Source organism: Oncorhynchus keta, chromosome 17 (genome assembly GCF_023373465.1).
Source record: "Oncorhynchus keta strain PuntledgeMale-10-30-2019 chromosome 17, Oket_V2, whole genome shotgun sequence".
NCBI classification, from domain to species: domain Eukaryota; kingdom Metazoa; phylum Chordata; class Actinopteri; order Salmoniformes; family Salmonidae; genus Oncorhynchus; species Oncorhynchus keta.
In genome coordinates, this window is record NC_068437.1 from 25,987,528 (window position 1) to 26,003,008 (window position 15,481).

Consider the following 15,481-nt stretch of genomic DNA (forward strand, 5'->3'; position numbering starts at 1 on the left):
CCTCCTGGGTATATTGGTCAAATTGGTTGACATTTTCCTGGCTCCAATTAACCTTCGATTTGACTCCTAGTACAGCCTGTCCTTTTCTATTGTCTTCTTGAACAAGGGGGCATCAGTGAATTCATGGGCAGACTCAGAAGCAGTGAATGCATGGTCAGAAGCAAAGGCATGGATTCTGATGTTGACCATTTCCCTGAGTGATTGTTCTATTTCCCAATGGGTGACCATGAGGGAGGGAGAACACAGCCCTCATCAGCAGGTCATCACATCAGTCTGCCCTTGTCTATTAAGTGATACAGTATTTAGCTTAAATGGGAAGGAAAATCCTCAATTATGTTTTGGTCTCTTTGGAATACCAAATGGAACTGCAACTAGGTTTTAACAACACAGAGAATCACTGATCATAGTTTGGAGATGTGCTTTTGTTTTTCTTATCAGTTATTTTCAGTATTTTTATTCTAATTATATTTCAATAAAGTCAGACTTTTTTGTCCATGAAAGTAAAAAGATCTAGAATAAATTCATTTTATAACGGTTTTCCTCCTCTTCTGAGGAGGAGTATGAAGGATCGGACCAATATGCAGGGTGGTAAGTGTTCGTCATTGTATTCAATAGCACTGAACACTAAAATACAAAGTAACAAAAAGAACAACCGAAACAGTTCAGTCCGGTAACTAAAACAAAGACAGAAAACAACTACACACAAACAAAAGTGGGAAAACAGGCTGCCTAAGTATGGTTCTCAATCAGAGACAACGATAAACAGCTGCCTCTTGATTGGGAACCATACCAGGCCAAACACATAGAAATATAAACACAAGAACAACACATAGAATGCCCACCCCAACTCACGCCCTGACCAAACTAAAATAGAGACATAAAAAAGGAACTAAGGTCAGGACGTGACACATTTACTGTATCGGTAACACTTTATTTTAAGGGTCCGTAATAAACCATTTTTAAAGGCATATATAAATTGTGTGTTCACCATTTATTAATCATTACTTCCACATTTATAAACCATTTAGTAATCATTAGTTGTAATGCTCTGGGTGTCGTGGGTGTGAAGTCAAATGCAGGAGACAGAGTTCAATGCTGTGCGTCTTTTAATAGCACCAACGCACCACAGGGTGCTCACAAAAGTTACGTTCCCAAAACACAGGGAATCAAAAAATACAATGGAAAAAATACACGACCAGGCACTAACATGTACCTTTACAACAGAGCCGAAGGTTACAATGAAATAATCCCGCACAACAACCAGGCTGTCTAATAAAGACAAACTAATTAACCTAAACAGGTGCTACCACTAAACATACAAGGAGGTGGAGGAAAAACAATCAGTGGCAGCTAATAGGCCGGTGACGACGACCGCCGAGCTCCACCCGCCCGGGAAGGGGAAACACCCTCGGTCGAACTCGTGACAGAACCCCCCTGACGCGCGGCTCCCGCAGCGTGCCGACACTGGCCTCGAGGTCGCCCCGGAGGACGAGGTGCAGGGCGATCCGGATGGAGGCGATGGAAATCCTTCAACATGGATGGATCCAAGATGTCCCTCACCGGTACCCAGCACCTCTCCTCCGGACCGTACCCCTCCCAGTCCACGAGGTACTGCAGGCCCCTCACCCGGCATCTCAAGTCCAGAATGGCCCGGATCGTGTACGCCCGGGACCCCTCGATGTCCAGGGGGGGGCCTCCGGCACCTCACTGTCCTGCAGGGGACCAGCTACCACCGGCCTGAGGAGAGACACATGAAACGAGGGGTTAATACGATAATAGGAAGGGAGTTGTAATCGATAACACACCTCGTTTATTCTCCTCAGGACTTTAAAGGGCCCTACACACTGCGGACCCAGCTTCCGACAGGGCAAGCGGAGAGGTAGGTTTCGGGTCGAGAGCCAGACCCTGTCCCCCGGTACAAACACGGGGGCCTCACTGCGGTGGCGGTCAGCACTCCTCTTCTGCCGTTCACTCGCTTGACGTAGAGATTCCTGGACGGCCCTCCAGGTCTCCTTGGAGCGCTGTACCCATTCCTCCACCGCAGGAGCCTCGGTCTGGCTCGGATGCCATGGTGCCAGGACCGGCTGGTACCCCAACACACACTGAAAAGGGGACACGTTAGTAGAGGAGTGGCGTAATGAGTTCTGAGCCATGTCAGCCCAGGATATGTATCGTGCCCACTCCCCTGGCCGATCCTGGCAATACGACCGCAGAAACCTACCCACCTCCTGGTTCATTCTCTCCACCTGCCCATTACTCCCAGGGTGATAACCAGAGGTCAGGCTGACAGAGACCCCCAAGCGTTCCATGAACGCTCTCCATACCCGAGACGTGAATTGGGGGCCCCGATCAGAAACGATGTCCTCCGGCACCCCGTAGTGCCGAAAGACATGGGTGAATAATGCCTCCGCAGTCTGTAGGGCTGTAGGGATACCGGGCAATGGGAGGAGACGGCAGGACTTAGAGAACCGATCCACAATCACTAGAACCGTGGTGTTCCCCTGAGACGGCGGAAGATCGGTCAGGAAATCTATGGACAGATGTGACCATGGCCGCTGTGGAACGGGGAGGGGTTGTAGCTTCCCTCTAGGAAGGTGCCTAGGAGCCTTACTCTGAGCGCACACTGAACAGGAGGAGACATAACCCTTAACGTCCTTAGCCAACGTAGGCCACCAATACCTCCCCTGAAGGCTCCCCACTGTCCTCGTCACCCCAGGGTGACCCGAGGAGGGTAGGACATGAGCCCACCGAATCAGTTTGTCCCGAACACCAAGCGGCACGTACCTTCGCCCCGCTGGACTCTGGGGAGGTGCGGGTTCAGACCGTAACGCCCGCTCGATGTCCGAGTCCACCTCCCATACCACTGGGGCTACCAGCTTTGAGGCGGGAAGGATGGGAGTAGGTTCGGTGGACCCATCCTCCGTGTCGTAAAGGCGGGACAGTGCGTCAGCCTTCATGTTCTGGGAGCCCGGTCTATAAGACAAAGTAAACCGGAAACGGGTGAAGAACATGGCCCACCTTGCCTGACGTGGGTTAAGTCTCCTAGCTGCCCGAATATACTCCAGATTCTGGTGGTCAGTCCAGATGAGAAAAGGGTGCTTAGCCCCCTCAAACCAGTGTCTCCACACCTTCAGAGCTCTAACCACCGCTAGCAACTCCCGGTCCCCCACATCATAGTTACGCTCCGCTGGGCTGAGCTTCCTTGAGAAGAAAGCGCAGGGGCGGAGTTTTGGTGGCGTACCCAAGCGCTGTGATAGCATGGCACCCACCCCAGCCTCGGACGCGTCCACCTCCACTATGAATGCTAGAGAGGGGTCCGGATGCGCCAACACGGGCGCATCAGTGAACAGCGCCTTCAACTTGTTGAATGCTCCGTCCGCCTCTGCTGACCACTGCAACCGCACCGGCCCCCCCTTCAGCAGTGAGGTAATGGGAGCCGCTACCTGGCCAAAACCCCGGATAAACCTCCGGTAGTAGTTGGCAAAACCCAAAAACCGCTGCACCTCCTTTACCGTGGTCGGAGTCGGCCAATTACGCACGGCCCTAATGCAGTCACCCTCCATCACTACCCCCGAGGTGGAAATGCGATATCCCAGAAAAGAGACGGCTCGTTTAGAGAACACGCATTTCTCAGCCTTGACGTATAGGTCATGCTCCAGCAGTCTACCAAGCACCTTGCACACCAAAGACACATGCGCGGTGTGAGTGGCCGAGTAGATCAGAATGTCATCGATATAAACAACCACTCCCTGCCCGCACAGGTCCCTGAGAATCTTGTCTACAAAAGATTGAAAAACGGCTGGAGCATTTTTTAACCCATACGGCATGACGAGGTACTCATAGTGGCCAGATGTAGTACTAAATGCGGTTTTCCACTCGTCTCCCTTCCGAATACGCACCAGACTATACGCGCTCCTGAGATCCAGTTTTGTGAAGAACTGCGCTCCGTGGAACGATTCCACCGCCGTAGCGATGAGAGGTAGAGGGTAACTATACCCCACTGTGATGGCGTTTAGACCTCTATAATCGATACACGGACGCAAACCTCCCTCCTTTTTCCTCACAAAAAAGAAACTCGAGGAGACGGGTGAATTGGAGGGCCGAATGTACCCCTGTCCCAGCGACTCCGTGACATATGTCTCCATTGCCAACGTCTCCTCCTGGGACAGCGGGTACACGTGACTCTTGGGAAGCGCAGCGTCTACCTGGAGATCTATCGTACAATCCCTTCCCGGTCGATAAGGTGGTAATTTAATCGCTTTCACTTTACTGAAAGCGATTGCCAAATCGGCATACTCGGGGGGAATGCACACCGTGGAACCCTGGTCTGGACTCTCCACCAACGTGGCACCGATGGAAACTCCCAAACACCTTCCAGAACACTCCTCTGACCACCCCTGGAGAACCCCCTGTCTCCACGAAATTTTAGGATTGTGCAGGGCCAGCCGGGAGTCCCCAGCACCACTGGAAACGCAGGCAAATCAATAATAAAGAAACTGATACGCTCCCTATGATTCCCCTGCGTCACCATGTCCAGTGGGACCGTGGTCTCCCTGACCATCCCTGACCCTAATGGCTGGCTATCTAGGGAGTGCACGGGGAAAGGAGAATCTATCGGCACCAGCGGAACCCCTAACTTAAGGGCGAGTCCGCGATCCATAAAGTTCCCAGCTGCGCCTGAATCGACTAGCGCCCTATGCTGGGAAGAGGGGAAAAAGTGAAGGAAAAAGGTTAAGACAAACATGTGGCCAACAAGGGGTTCTGGGTGAGTTTGATGCTGACTCACCTTGGGTGACCGAGAAGCTTTCCGCCTGCCATCTCTACTCCCAGACGGACCCCCCCAGCACCGATCAGACGTGTGTCCTCTCCGACCACAGTTGGTGCAGGGAAGGCCTCCTTCTCCGGTACCCCTCGGCGCAGCCCCTCCCAACTCCATTGGAATGGGAGCGGAGGGGCTGGGTGGTGGAACGCACAGAACCCTCTCTGAACGCCAGCGGGCAGCCAGCAGATTATCCAGTCGAATGGACATGTCAATCAGTTGATCCAGTGACAGAGTGGTGTCCCGACACGCTAGCTCCCGGCGGACGTCCTCTTGGAGACTACACCTGTAGTGGTCCATAAGGGCCCTGTCGTTCCACCCAGATCCGGCTGCCAAGGTCCGGAACGCCAGCGCGTAATCCTGGGCGCTCCTCCTCTTCTGCCTGAGATGAAATAGTCGTTCTCCCACCGCTCGGCCGTCTAGAGGGTGATCAAACACGGCACGGAAGCGGCAGGAAAACTCTGTGTAGTGCTCCCGCGCTGAGTCTGGGCCATTCCAGACTGCGTTCGCCCACTACAGAGCACGAGGCAGGAGATGAGGACACTCACCCTCTCATCTCCTGAGGGAGTGGGTCTGATGGTGGCCAGGTATAGCTCCAGCTGAAGCAAAAACCCCTGGCAACCCGCCGCCGCTCCATCATAAGGCCTCGGTAGCGTCAGACGGAGGGTGCTGGAGTCGGGAGATGGGGAGTCCGGAACCGTGGGTGCCGAAGGTGGAGAGAGGAGACCCTTCCTCTCCCATCTGTCCATTCTCTCCATCACTTGATCCATCGCGGATCCGATCCGATGGAGGATGGTGGTGTGGTGGAGAACCCGTTCCTCCATCGATGGGAGAGGGTTGGCTGCTGCTCCTGCTGACTCCATTCGATTTGGTGGTGCGGGATTCTGTAATGCTCCGGGTGTCGTGGGTGTGAAGTCAAATGCAGGAGACAGAGTTCAATGCTGTGCGTCTTTTAATAGCACCAACGCACCACAGGGTGCTCACAAAAGTTACATTCCCAAAACACAGGGAATCAAAAAATACACGACCAGGCACTAACATGTACCTTTACAACAGAGCCGAAGGTTACAATGAAATAATCCCGCACAACAACCAGGCGGGCCGGCTGTCTAATAAAGACAAACTAATTAACCTAAACAGGTGCTACCACTAAACATACAAGGAGGTGGAGGAAAAACAATCAGTGGCAGCTAATAGTCTGGTGACGACGACCGCCGAGCTCCACCCGCCCGGGAAGGGGAAACACCCTCGGTCGAACTCGTGACATTAGTAAAGTACTTTTGCAGTCCCTAAACTAAAATGAGCGCTATTTATACTTCATAAATACTTTACTAATACTTTACAAATGCTACGCCACACACATTAGTTAATTTTACGCAATGAGTCAGGATCTGAGTACCTCCCTGACCCTTTACCGAATGCAATCACATTCGGAGCCATCTGACTGGTCTAGAAACCGATGGGTTGGGCCAGAGCCAGAATACACGCGTGTAAAGCAGCAGCTTGAACATTCGTAATTGGCTTTTGATACTCTGATTGGTTAAAGATGATCCAATCGCAAATTACATTGTTTTGTACAAGGCCACCCCTCGTCATCACAAATTACTTAAATTATGGCCGACTAAAGTATGTAGCCAACGACAGAGCGTCGGAAGAATTTAGTGTGAGTAGTCAAGCTAAGACATTCCAGCAGTACCTGGTAAAATAATAAACACAGAACACAGTATTTTTAAGGAATATATTTACAGTACCAGTCACACTTTTGGATACACCTACTCATTCAAGGGTTTTTCTTTATTTTTTTATATTTTTTTCTACATTGCATAGTGAAGACATCAAAACTATGAAATAACACACCTGGAATCAGATAATAACCAAAAAGTGTGGCCACCCTTTGCCTTGTGGACATCTTTGCACACTCTTGGTATTCTCTCAACCAGATTCACTTGGAATATGTGGAATTCCCACATATTCTGAGCACTTGTTGGCTGCTTTTCCTTCACTTTGCGGTTCAACTCATCACAAGCCATCTCAGTTTGGTTGAGGTCGGGTGATTGTGGAGGCCAGGTCATCTGATGCAGCACTCCATCACTCTCCTTCTTTGTCAAATAGCCCTTACACAGCCTGGAGGTGTGTTGGGTCATTGTCCTGTTGAAAAACAAATGATAGTGGGCCTAAGTGCAAACCAGATGGGATGGCTAATCGCTGCAGAATGCTGTGGTAGCCATGGTGGTTAAGTGTGCTTTGAATTCTAATTAAATCACAGACAGTGTAACCAGCAAAGCACCCCCACACCATCTCCCCTGCTCTTCCATGCTTCACTGTGGGAACTACATATGCAGAGATGATCCGTTCACCTACTTTGCGTCTCACAAAGACATGGCAGTTGGATCCAAAATCACAAATTTGGACAAATCAGACCAAAGAATAGATTTCCACCTGTCTAATGTCCATTGCTCGTGTTTCTTGGCCCAAGCAAGTCTCTTATTAATATTGGTGTCCTTTAGTAGTGGTTTATTTGCAGAAATTCCACCATGAATGCCTGATTAACGCATCCTCCTCTGAACATTTGAGATGTGTCTGTTACTTGAACTCTGCGAAGCATTTATTTGGGCTGCAATCTGAGGTGCAGTTAACTCTAATGAACTTATCCTCTGCAGCAGAGTTAACTCTGGGTCTTGGCGGTCCTCATGAGAGCCAGGCACCTAAAGGATTCTCAGACCATGATAAACAAAGTTCTATGGTCTGATGAAACCAAGATTGAACACTGGCCTGATTGCCAAGCATCACGTCTGGAGGAAACCAGGCACCATTCCTACTGTGAAGCATGGTGGTGGCAGCTTTATGCTGTGGGGATGTTTTTCAGCTGCAGTGACTGGGAGACTAGTCAGGATCGAGGGAAGATGAACAGAGTAAGTACATAGAGATCCTTGATGAAAACCTGCTTCAAAGCGCTCTGGACCTCAGATTAGGGTGAAGGTTCACCTTCCAACAGGACAACGACCCTAAGCACACAGCCAAGACAATGCAGGAGTGGCTTCGGGACAAGTCTCTGAATGTCCTTGAGTGGCCCAGCCAGAGCCTGTACTTGAACCCGATCGAACATCTTTGGCGAGACCTGAAAATAGCTGTGCAGCGACGCTCTCCATCCAACCTGACAGAGCTTGAGATGATCTTCAGAGAAGAATGTGATTAATTCCCCAAATACAGTTGTGCCAAGCTTGTAGCGTCATATCCAAGAAGACTCTCGGCTGTAATCGCTGCCAAATGTGCTTCAACAAAGTACTGATCAGTAAAGGGTCTGAATACTGTAAATGTGATATTTAATACATTATCAAAAATGTTTTAAAAAATGCTTTTGCTATGTCATTATGAGGTATTGTGTGAAGATCGATGAAGGGAAAAACATTTGAATCATTTTTAGAATAAGGCTGTAACATAACAAAATGTGTAAAAAGTCAATGGGTCTGAATACTTTTGGAATGCACTGTATATGTGATAATAACTAGCTAACTTACATTTACAAATGTGGGCGTAATTATTAATAAATGGTGAGCAAACTGTAAATGCCTTATAAATGGTTTATTATGGACCTTTAAAATAAAGTGTTCCCGAGATTGTAATCATGTATTCTGTTCTAACTACCCCCTCCCCCACTCCCCTTTCTTTCCCCCTGGTTCATTCAGAGGGCATCAACAGTAAGTGTCGTCATGCAGGATTTCACCCCAATTTCAACAGAATCTGACAATTTACAGCTCTGGGCATTTCCTGCTCTTCCACCCCTCTCATTCCATATTTCTAGACTGCCATGTATTTTTAGCAGACTTAATTTCATCCATAACAGCAGACAAAGGTGTTGAAAAGTCCCTACAGTTTGCACTTTGCTCATGTTTGTGTGGTTCACAGAGGCAGTGGCCTGCATGTAATTACTCATTTACAATGACAGTTGGAGGAGGGAGTTCATTTTTTTTTTTTGGTGAAGGAATTAACTAAAATATTTTACCCTGCCCTCTGCAGTCACAAAACATGTCCTTACAACATCTGGGTCAGAATCAGACAAATAATATTTTTCAGAGCATGGCCAACAACTAAGTCAACTTCAAAAAGACAGGACTTTTGTCTTACACAGGTTTGCCATACAGTACTGTATTTTGAGGTCTTCCCAGTACGGTTAGAAGGTGGGGTGCTCTAATGGGCACTGCAACCTCTACATGACTGATGACCAAGTACACGTTGTATGACATAGGCTAATCAGTATCTAACTAACTAATCATTTTGACTTACAATAGAATAGAATTCGATTTAAGAGGAAAATAACAATGTGCAATTGAAAAGCCATTTATTCTTACATTGGTTCAAAATACCGCTCTCAACAACTAGCCTCTGCCTAAAAACAAAAGAGTTCATGTAGCATGTATCATTTATAGCTTACATTTTCAAGGGGAAAATAAATGGAATAAGGCATGTGGCTGTTTATTGTTGATATACAGCATCTTTCATTGTTGTCATATGCCAGTAACAAAATGAAGACCCCTGTCTAAACCATGATTAATATTTCAATGCGTGAGGTCATGTAACGGTAAAACAGGTAGAAAACCACAGAGCAGAGATCCAATGCAGTTGGGACACATTATTAAAAAGGTCCAACGCAGCCATTTTTATGTCAATTTCAAACCATTTCTGGGTAACAATTAAGTACCTTAATGTTTTAAATTAAGATGGTCAAAAGGAAACAAAAATAGCTTCTTAGCAAAAAAATATTTCTCAAGCAAGAATTTTGATAGGAGTGTTTGGGAGGTGTCTGAATGAGGGGAGGGGATAACTGCAAACTATCTGTTATTGGCTGAGAGGTGAAACTCAATTTCTCATTGGTCTATTAGCTAATTTACCACCTGGGGATGTCACCAGACAGGTCAAAACAACATCACACCAAAACAGGCAGAAATGTCAGGGGGTCTTTTCAAACAGCTCTTACACTAAAAGGGCATTATCATAATTATCACAATTTCACAGTATTATTCCAACCTCAAAGTGTGGAAATATATAGAAAACATAGGAAATCACGTTTTTGACTGCACTAGGCCTTTAAAATCCCTACGTCATGAAGAAACTCACATCCTATCAAAAATGAGATAGAGATAGTGATGCCTCTGACTTTAGTTTGAACTCGCGGTGAGGATACTAACCATTAAAGGTTCAATAGTTCTTGCCTTGTGTTTCACACTGCAGATTAGTTTCTTTTTGAAATGGTGCATTACATAAAGCCTTTCAACTCCTACAGAGCTCAATGGGAATTAGCCCATTGTTAAGGCAATACGGAGAAGTCACCTTAGTATGCATAATACTTGGTGTTTCATAATTAATTCCTGTAACAAAAAGAGATTGAAATTGAGCACATTACCCTTGCACTGAACTGTTGACATTTCTTATTCATAAATCTACTACAAATGTCAGATTTTACTGCCCCCATCTGTGACACAAGATGGCATCGCATTTCCTAAAATGATAAGAAAAGGCAGTCAAACTCACAGGTTGAATTTCAGCAAGGTTAAGTTACTGAATAAAAACAAATGCTGCATATAACAATGGGCTGGAGATGAAAAATCAGAAGATAGCATCCGGTACTTCATCATTCTAAGAGTCACCCAGCACTGGGCAAAAAAAAGTCCACACAGAAATCCCAACAGAACAGTCTGAGTGGATGGGGGCATGTAGCATATCAAAAGCATGCTCTTAGTGCAGGGGTAGCCCAGCAAGGCACAGCACACAACATTAACCCTGAAACGTAATGTTCATGATATCAGTTTTGTATGCAGTGCGGGTCATTGCATATTTTACTAGCAGGAAATCATAGAAACGGCATCTCTCCTCTCTACTGTCATCCATGTTTAATGCAGGTCTGTACCTGGCTAGCCAGGCAGCAGGCACAGCGGGCCCAGTTAGACTATTCTAAAGCTTTTTACAATACAAATCCTGAAAGATGGTGCAAACTTCAATTATCTAACAATCATATTAGAGTTGCATTTAGTTTGTTTCATGCCATTGTTAGAGCTATAACTAGGATATTTTACAAATGGAATGGTAACAACTGAGTTATATGCAGCGTATTCATGATCTCCAAATGATTTTGCGAGGCAATGTCAAGATTAATCGGAATTCAACAAAGATTGAACACATAAACAAAAATAGCTAGGGGAAAAAGCGCTGTGCTCATGTACAACCATAGCCTACATGCCCCAATCTCTAAAACCAGGAACTTGCGATTCTATTTCACATGAAGCAGCAAAAGCATTTTCCCTTGTCTTCCATAGGACACAGGGCACAGCTGAAGATGGCTTCATAATAAACAGTACCACGCCCCATGTCTAACCTTTATAACTGACTGCTTGCCAGGGTGAGGTTATACAGACCCTCAAAACTCATAGGACTGGAGTGCTGGGTCAACGTCAGTCACAGTAATATCAGCTGACACATTGGTGAGGGTGGCGACAGGGCAAGGTTATCTGTCACTGAACGCTCATGGCCAGCTTGGAGACCATGTACTGCCAGTGCTCTCCTTAGAATGTCTCTCTCTAAAATCTGTCCCATATGGACTTAGGGGGGCCTTAGGTTTGTTGAGGATCCAAGCTACCCCTGTCGCAGTGTCTCTGCCCTCTTCAGAAGAATGCTTTTCCAAGGCCCTGAGGTCAGACTGGTGGCTCAAGCCTTTACCCGCCTGCAACTCTACCACACACACCAACACCAGATAATACATCTCCCTCCAGATTTAGAAGACAAAAAGGGTTGAGGGCAATGATCCTACTTCAGCCAGCACAGATCATTACCCTTGGTCTAACTCTTTACCCTGAACTTCCCAGTGCATAAACACAATTAACATTGCATCTTGACATGCAATGCCCAATCTGGAGGCAGCTTCCAGTCCATCTAAACATGTGGACACAGTTGCGACTTTATACAGCAATTCCAACTTTGAGAGGTAATCTGCTGGTTTATTATAATACTTGTATAGTGTACATCATTTTTGAACATGGTAAGCAGCAAGTTCTACATCATATGATCATAATATGAAACTGGTGGTTGCGTTGCTAATTCAATAACTGTAACTTTGGGAGAGTGAAACTGACCTAGTGAGTCTAGGCAGGGTCTATTCATAACATATACTCACGTTGCAACCTTACTTTTTTGAGCTCCCATATTGCCGTTGACATTTCTATCACCTGGCACATGTGCAAAACTTTGTAAACACCTGCAAGACTTTAACACTGTAGCCTACATTTGTAATCAGCATTAGTTGTAAAGATGAAAAACCACACCGCCCATTGTAAATAAATAAGCACTGTATATCCTTATGGGCTTTGAACTGGTTGCTGCACGTAAGACAAGCCTAATTTAATTACAAACCAATGTAAAATGGTGTAAATGGCATAATTGAAGGCTACATCTGAATACACTGAGCTTATTTCAACATGCAGTGACGTTCTGTTTGTTTGAATCTTCCTGTGAATATTATATGATGGATTGTCTACTGAGGCCTCCTCTGAGTAAATTAATCATCTTCACCTGGGAAGCTGACGTTTAATCAATACACTTCTGACCTGTTGACGTGACCCATAGCCATGAAGATTCATTTTGTTTTCCCACACCGACTCCCGTGGACTCCGATGGATCTCAACGACCCACCCCAAGCAGATCGTCAGATCACGTGTGGCATGAGTCAATAACCACCCAGCAGATGAAACAACAATCTTCTGCTCCATTTTCTTGCAAAACAAATCAACTAATCCAGTTGGGTTTTGCCACAGCATGAAGAAATAGTTTACAAAATCAGGCTTGTTGTGATGATGTGTCTGTGAACTCCCTCCTCTTCTCTCCACACAAACAGACTTAATGGTTGCTACATGCTACAAAAATGTTTTTGTAATCTAACTATATTGCCATTTCCTTCAAACGTTTGCTTTGTAGGCTAATGGAGGTTAAACATACAACTTATTTAAAAAGGTGTGTATTTGTTTTGTTTGAAATGCTAAACTGCGATCTAATCATTACGCCGATTCTGTGGTACAGAAACAATTTACTCCAAAATGGAAAACGCAAATGAGAATTTCAATTGGATAAATTCAAATAGGTGCCTCGCCGTTTCGTTATGTTTGCCCTGTTTGAGTCGTAGCCCTTTCCTGCAGTCAAATGACTAGTGGCCTCGGATGGAATGTTATTCATATTTTTCTTATTTAAAAAACATTTAAAAATCAGCAGAAAATCTGGTGTTTCTATGTCAAACTGTTTTGTTATGTCTCGGTCTTCTGTGATGTATATAAAGAATAATATTGGGATGCAAACTCAAAAATGTAATACATTTCAACTATATCTGACATGGTACAGGTGTCTTCTTTTTTAAGCCCATATCCTTGTGTGTGAGGTCTATACTTTGGTTTCAAAGTATATTTGTTTAAGACTACCAAGAAACACTGTGTGACCCTGATTTATCCCACTGCAGTATTAAACAGTTTCCGTAATGAATACACCCCTGTTCCACACAGCTGACACAGGTTGCGTGTCCAATTGTTATTTGGTTTTCCTATTTACCGTACGGGGTGTTTTCAGAGTTGGTTTATGCCAGGTGAGGGCAGTTCCTTTTAAATCGTCCACACTGCGCTCTTCAATGAGAGTGATGGTTAAGTTATTGGCCAAGTTTATTTTACAGATTCTGACGTTCATCCACATTCCTGGATGTGGATGGTTTTAACACCCTAGGTTGCTCCTCCTGCTCAGCATCATTCAATTTCTCTAAACATCAAGTTTTAGGGATAGTGTTAAAACATGAAGTTTAGTTATTCATTCCAAATGGTTAAGTTCAGGGTTTGGAATAGGATTAAAGCCCAAACATTTCTAATGAGTGTCTCCCATTAGGATGAACACCAGACCTTCAGATCAGGAATCATTGAAACATTTAAACTTGTTAACCCTCGCTCGGCTGCCGGCCCAAACGGCATCCCTAGCTGCGTCCACAGTGTATGTGCAGACCAGCTGGCTGGTGTGTTTACGGACATATTCAATCAATCCCTATCCCAGTCTGTTGTCCCCAAATGCTTCAAGAGGGCCACCATTGTTCCTGTTCCCAAGAAAGCTTAGGTAAGTGAACTAAATGACTATCACCCTGTAGAACTCACTTCCTTCATCATGAAGTGCATTGAGAAACTAGTCAAGGCCATATCACCTCCACCCTACCTGTCACCCTAGACCCACTTCAATTTGCTTACGGCCCAAATAGGTCCACAGACGATGCAATCGACATCACACTGCACACTGCCCTATCCCATCTGGACAAGAGGAATACCTATGTAAGCATGCTGTTCATTCACTACAGCTCAGCATTCAACACCATAGTACACTCCAAACTCATCATTAAGCTTGAGACCCTGGGTCTCAACCCTGCCCTGTGCAACTGGGTCCTTGACTTCCTGACGGGCCGCCCCCAGGTGGTGAAGGTAGGAAACAACATCTCCACTACACTGATCCTCAACACTTGGGCCCCACAAGGGTGTGTTCTCAGCCATCTCCTGTACTCCCTGTTCACCCACGACTGCGTGGCCATGCACGCCTCCAACACAATCATCAATTTTGCAGACGACACTACAGTGGTAGGCTTGTTAACCGACAACAACGAAACGGCCTACAGGGAGGAGGTGAGGGCCCTCAGAGTGTGGTGTCAGGAAAATAACCTCTCACTCAATGTCAACAAAACAAAGGAGATGATCGTGGACTTCAGGAAACAGCAAAGAGGGCACCCCCCTATCCACATCGATGGGACAGCAGTGGAGAATGTGGAACTTTTTAAAGTTCCTCGGTGTACGTATCACCGAAAAACTGAAACGCAAACAGTGAGGTGAAGTAGACGCAACATCGCCTCTCAACCTCAGGAGGCTGAAAAAATGTGGCATGTCACCGAAAACCCTCATTAACTTTTACAGGTGCACAATTGAGAGCATCCTGTCGGGCTGTATCACCGCCTGGTACAGCAACTGCATCGCCCACAACCACAGGGCTCTCCGGAGGGTGGTAAAGTCTGAACAACGCATCACTGGGGGCAAACTACCTGCCCTCCAGGACACCTACAACACCCGATGTCACAGGAAGGCAAAAAAGATAATCAAGCACAATAACCACCTGAGCCACTACCTGTTCACCCCACTTCCATCCAGAAGGCGCTGTCAGTACAGGTGCATCAAAGCAGGGACTGAGAGATTGAAAAACAGCTTCTATCTCAAGGCCATCAGATTGTTAAACAGCTTAGCCGCTCGGTCACTGCTCATCCATACATTTTATACTTATATATTCTCATCCCATTCCTTTACTAGATTGTGTGTATTAGGTTTTGGAATTTGTTAAATATTAGGTTTTGTTGTGGAATTGTTAGATATTACCTGTTAGATACTGCTGAACTGTAGGATCTAGAAGCATAAGCATTTCGCTACACTCACAATAACATCTGCTAACCATGTGTATGTGCCCAATAAAATTTGATTTGATTCATGGGATTAAAAACCCTAGCCTACCCACTGTTGCCCCTAGTGGCCGGTTTTGAAGGAATATTTCGACATCCTCAGGACATGGACAGAAGTCCAACTTCGAAGTCAATCTTGGGCGGTCTGGCTGCCCTGAGAG